The 6000-nt window shown below is 39.4% G+C and overlaps 1 long non-coding RNA gene across 1 annotated transcript in view; it reads left to right on the top strand.

The window, feature by feature from the left end:
- LOC107694376 (uncharacterized) overlaps positions 1-740 on the top strand; it is a 2588-nt gene extending 1848 nt beyond the window's left edge. The window contains exon 3 of the long non-coding RNA XR_001634864.1: positions 581-740. This is a non-coding gene — a long non-coding RNA (uncharacterized LOC107694376). The remainder of the gene's footprint in view (positions 1-580) is intronic.
- Positions 741-6000: the final 5260 nt, after the last annotated feature.

Below are 6000 nucleotides of genomic sequence, written 5' to 3'. Positions count from 1 at the left end.
ATATGTATATATGTGTGTGTGTGTGTGTGTGTGTGTGTGTGTGTGTGTGTGTGTACTTGTTTATGCTACACTGTGGGGACCAAATGTCCCCACAAGGATAGTAAAACCTGAAATTTATGACATTGTGGGTCCTGCGGTCCCCACGAAGGACAAAAAAAATATATAAAAAATAGTATATGTTTATCTGAAAGGTCAAATAAATGTAGCCTTGGTGAGAATAAGAGACTTTAAAGCATAAACATTATAAAAAAAATTTTAGTGTATTATAAATTGTAGTGTAGTTTTTTGTGTGTGTGTGTGTGTGTGTATACTTGTTTATGCTACATTGTGGGGACCAAATGTCCCCACAAGGATAGTAAAACCTGAAATTTTTGACATTGTTCATGAGGGAAAATGATTATTAAAAATGGTAAATTATGTTTATCTGAAAGTGTAACCATGCAAACAGGTTTTCTGTAAGGGGTAGGTTTAGGGTCGGGTTAGGAACGTGTGTGTGTGTGTGTGTGTGTGTGTGTATGTGAAACTATTGCATTAGCAGGTTCCTTCCTCACTGACTGTATTTTGTATTTTTCTTTTTCAGAAATCAAAGAAGGAGCCTGTGTATGCATATGTCACCAAAACACGATGATCAAAACAGAATGTCCTAGAGAGCTCATATGGGCCCTGACTCACACCTTTTAGTTCATATTTATTCTCTGACATTTGTTTATTCTCTGCTGTTTGTGCCACATTGATTCTTTTTTTTTCTTTTTTTTTTGCATGCACTCTCCTAAATTGTTGGGAAGGTTACTTTGGAAATGTAATAGGTTACAGATTACAAGTTACCCTATTTAAAATGTAATAAGTAGTGTAATTATTGCATGCACTTTATTACAAACTAATGTAACTGATTACATGTGATTACTTTTTGATTACTTTGAACTACCTGTTAATTATTTTCAGACATTTAAAGCAGGCAGGGTTTAACCTTACAGCACTTAACACTGATTACTGTCAGACTTTCAAAATCCTTTATCACAACAGTATGAAGAGAAAACTGGCAAATTCAGCACAAGGACATCATCGCTCTCTAGTGTACAAAGCAAAAAAAATATATATATATCACATTAGCACTACTTTTACATGATAGAGGGCACTAGATGTTGCTGTTTTCATAGTCACTGCAGTTTATACTAATATATAATAATAACAACAACAACAACAACAAACTCAATTAAACAGATTACTTCAGTTTATTAGAATAAAATATCTTCATATTGTCACTTCTTTTCAAGTGGCGCCATCTGGTGTGTTTTAAATAACAGCAGCTAAAACAGCATTACAGCACTACACAACAGGTGACTGTAAGTGTCATGTGACATAATACATAATGTGAAAATTGTGTCACCAAACTTTGCTGTCACTTGATGTGCATGTGAAGTTGATAGAGATGATCTTCATTATGTTTTAATGCTGAGTCAAAGCTCACTTTTTTTCATTTATTGGACTGATTTAAAAATGTAATGTATGTTTTACATTCCTCAAAGAAAAATGCAGTGAATTACTAAATTATAGCCACCAGTGACAGAAACACTGAAGTTCCTAAAGTTGATGGTGCTGCTGATCTTTAGTTGTTAAAATCCAGACATTTGAAATTAAAGTGCTGTGAAATCTTTTTGTTTGTTTGTTTGTTTGTTTTCGGGGTTTTTTTACTGGTTTTGAATACGAGTCTAAAATATACTGACAGCTTTAGTAAACAAAATAGATGTCTTCTGACGAGTTCTAGTAAAATTACTAAATCCAGTATTCCTAGATGAGAGATTATAGTAGATTTTTATTAGATATATACACCAATGAACCATTACATTATGGCCACCTAATAACCTGCAGGACCTCCTTTAGCCCGCAAAACAGTAGCCATGCGTCGAGGAATCGATTCGATGAGGAGGTGACTCCTATGTATCTGGTACCATAATGTCAACAACTGGTCCTCCAGTTCCCGTACATTGCAGGATGGTGGTGATGTAGCGCAATCCCCCTTTTCCAAGTCGAACAACAAATGTTCTATTGGGTTCACGTCAGGTGAATTTGGAGGCCAAGGCATTGACAGAAATTCACCATCATGTTCCTCAAACCACTCCTTGATGATTCTGGCAGTGTGGCATGGCGCATTATCCTGTTGGTAAAGCCCAAAGTATTCTTCACTTTTTACGCGAGGAACAGCGTACAGTGTGCGTGATGCGAATTTTGTCATCAGAATAGTACGCGTACTGTGCGCACACCATCTGATTTTTGTAACCGCACATACTTTGTACGTGCAGGTCGCACATGTGTATAGAATTTTTGCAGTAATCAGTTGTTCCACGAGGTGGCAACACTGTCCCGGGCTGTTGATTCACTGTAGAAAACTAAAGAGAAGGAACAACAACAAAATAGCGGAGATTGCAACAACAACAGACGGCCGCATTGACAAGCGCTTGTGAGCGAGATGGAATGGGATAGCCCAGCTTTGGTTTAAAAGTGTTCAAAAATAGTTGTTATCGGTCATAAATTATGGGGAAAAATAGAGCAGACACTGGACATGGATGAAGCTTTCAAGAGCGCATGTGTCGACTGCCCGCGTTCGCGCACAACATCAAATGGAGTATACTTTGAAAGGCTACGCTTTCGACTGTATGCATACGCTAGCATACGCGAACAAAAACGAAGTATACTTTGGCCATAATGGCCATCAGGGAACACAGTTACCATAAATACACTTGGTCCGCAACAATGTTCAGATACCTGACAGCTGTCAGGGATTGCACTATTAGGATATTGAGGCCTAAAATGTCCCAAGAAAACATCGCCCACAGCATAACACTGCCACCGATGCTGGCCTGTGTCCACTCAACAGTGCATCCAGGTGCAGTAGCCCCTATAGATAATCGGCGTATCTGCTCTCGGCCATCGACGTGATGCACCAGAAATCTTGATTCATCAGACCAGGCCACTTTCTTTCAATCTTGATGATCTTAAGCCCATTTCATGCGTTGCTGGCGATGGCATGCAGTTAGTAAGAATTGGACCCTAAACTAAAGTGTGACAGATCATTTTGCTATTGTTTTTAACAGTTTCTAATGTTTTTTGTTTTTTTTTCCTCCAGTAGATTAAGGAAACTTACAACAATGTAAATAGTAGCAGCACAGGAAGAAACTCTTCACCTACAAACTAAACACTCGTGCTCTGAATGCCCAGTGTCACTGACATATGTTTGTCTACCCAACGGTTCAAACCACATTTATAAAACTAACCACAGCTGGTTTCAGTTTGACTCAGAAGATAAAGCTTAGTAAAGCTGGTACTGTGAGATCAAAACATGGTTTCACACTTTTTCCGTGTTTGAGGGTGCTTTCACACTAGCACTTTTGGTGCACACCCGGGTTCGATTGACGTCAAAGTTCAGTTCGTTTGGATGATGTGAACGCTGTCTCCTGAACTCGGGTGTGCACCTGCGAACCGTACCGAGTCTGCTTAAAAAGGGTGGTCTGGGGTACTTGCGCATACTTTCAAGTGAACGCTCAAAATACATTATTTGGGTAACACTTTACAATAATTAACTAACACTTTAATACACTTTAATACATTAACTAATATTAACTAATGGAACCTTATTGTAAAATGTTACAATTATTTGTTATTAAAGCATATACGTTCACAAAAACACTTAAATTAAACAGAAAAGCAAGCAGGTGCATGATTTGGCATGGCAGCCAATACAAATAATTAATAACCGTTTCCTTACCTAAATCCTGCGTTTGGACCAGGCTCGGTTGCAGAATCACATCACTTTGTGCTTCTGAAATTAGGCTATTATCTTTTTCTATATTGTGTAGTAGTTAGCTATATCTGTGTCGTACGTGGCCACTTGTCAAGCATGAAAAACACACGTTTTATTTAAATTCTGAATATATTATCGTTTACAGCATGGAAAGAGCGCTCCCTTTAAATTTATTAAAAACTGTCACTTATTCATCACAATCTCACACGTTTTAACCAATGAATGTGACCACACAATGAAACTTTTTTTTAATGAAGTTTACGAGCATGATAGAACTCAGCACCGGACAAAAAGCGGTGAGTGTGTGGATTCCAACCTAAACACATCTGACTGGCCATTGCATTGTAGAAATCAACAAACATGTCTGTGATTGGCTACTTTGCTCCCCTCTGCGAAAATGCATTGTAAAATCATTTGACGCTTTCCAAATCAGAAGGGCAGATACACTGGGATTGTTTGCCAAATCTATTTCGTTGTGCTATTATTACAAAGAAAACAGATCCTAGACCAGGAGTTATGGGCAGCTTTTCCATCTAAAAGCAATCAGTTAGACTATTTTACACTATGAGTTAGACTATTATACACGCGAAACTAAAGTCCGGCTGTCCGCTTCGGTCCAGAGGGCGGGCACAGGGATGTCCATGGGGGGGCAAAGCCACAATTTTTGTCACAATCGCTAATGAATTGAAATTCAAAAATGCAATCATCCCTATCAATCGTCTTAATCACTGTCGTGCGTGTACACACGGGACGTCACCAATGCAGCAAGATAGCTTCATCGGAAGATGGAGAAGCCCACATCATATAGCGGCTGGAAATAGAGCCATTATTTAAGTTTTGTAGGGAGAAATAATGACAAAAACATCAATGTCACATGTAAATTGTGTAGTGGTACTAAGACTGTCTACAGCAATTCCAACATGTTTAGTTGGTTCTACCTTCTTTTTGTCACACCCTTGAACTGTTTTGTTGTGTTTTTATTCTCTATGTGCTCAGTGTGACCAGGGTTGCCAGGTTTTCACAACAAAACCCGCCCAATTGCTACTCAAAACTAGCCCAATTGAATTTCGAGGGGGGCTACCCGTTAAAAATCGAGTTCCAGGGGGTAAAATACATGTTTTTGGCGGGGTTCCCCTGGTAAAATTTGCACTCCAGGGGATAAAAATCATGTTATCGGGGTCATTTAACCAGCGGACATGAAAAACAACCCGCGGCAACAGTGATAAAGTAGCCCAATTCCGCGGGAAAACCGCGTACTTGGCATCACTGAGTGTGACCTTCATGTCCACACGGGTATTTTTATAAACAGTTTTTCTTTCTTCCGTTTTTAAAAAAATCTCTGTCCACATGAAAACGCAAACGCATGCTATGAAGCACTGTCAAGAGCATGCCAAACCAACAGGTGGCGATATAATCTCAACCGTAAAGCCATGAAATCAGGCCAATCAGAAGCCTGAAAAAGTCTCCAGTAGGCAGAGATAACAGCGCAGGCTCCGACGTCACAAGCCAAAAACTCCGGTTTTCACTGCAACCGGAGTTTTTGAAAATCTTCAACCTGGCAGGAGCTTTCAAAAATGTTCGGTTTCAGTGACCTGGTGCTGTGTTTGTGTGTGGATGAACGGCCTAACCACGTAGAAAAAGCTGCGGTTTTAAAAATAAACGCGTTCGTGTGGACAGGGCCCTGGTTTCTGTCTCCCGCTAATTATGTAATTTGGTTCAGGTGTGTCTTGTTAATTATCTTCATTTGCCTGTGTATTTAGTTCAGTCTGTCCTGTGTTCCCTGGTCTGGTCTTGACTACGTCCCTATGTGTGTATCCTGCCTGTCATTGGATTTACCCTCTTGTGGATTAATTAAAGACTATTTGACTTGATCTTCTTCTTCGTGCGTTTATTTCACCGTAGCGTGACACTTTTACCAGATTTTACTATGTTGCTGCTTTATTAAATAACAGAAGTTTAAAAATGTGACTTGCCATCAGTTTGAGCCAGTTGTACTTTTAATTTATCTGTAACTTTCATGGATTCACAGGCTGCAAAAATTATGCAATTACCAATTTTTTGGGGGTGTAATGGAAAAGTAATGTAACTAGTAGTGTAACTAATTACTGTTGACAGGGTGCTGTAATGGGGGGTGACAGGTTAGGACGATTCCAAGCCTCGGCCTGACGATGGAGGGGGCAGAGTGAATATGCTGTTCAGGG

This window comes from Sinocyclocheilus anshuiensis, unplaced genomic scaffold, assembly GCF_001515605.1.
Source record: "Sinocyclocheilus anshuiensis isolate Anshui unplaced genomic scaffold, SAMN03320099.WGS_v1.1 scaffold954, whole genome shotgun sequence".
Taxonomy (NCBI): Eukaryota; Metazoa; Chordata; class Actinopteri; order Cypriniformes; family Cyprinidae; genus Sinocyclocheilus; species Sinocyclocheilus anshuiensis.
This window is presented reverse-complemented; position numbering and strand designations above follow the sequence as displayed.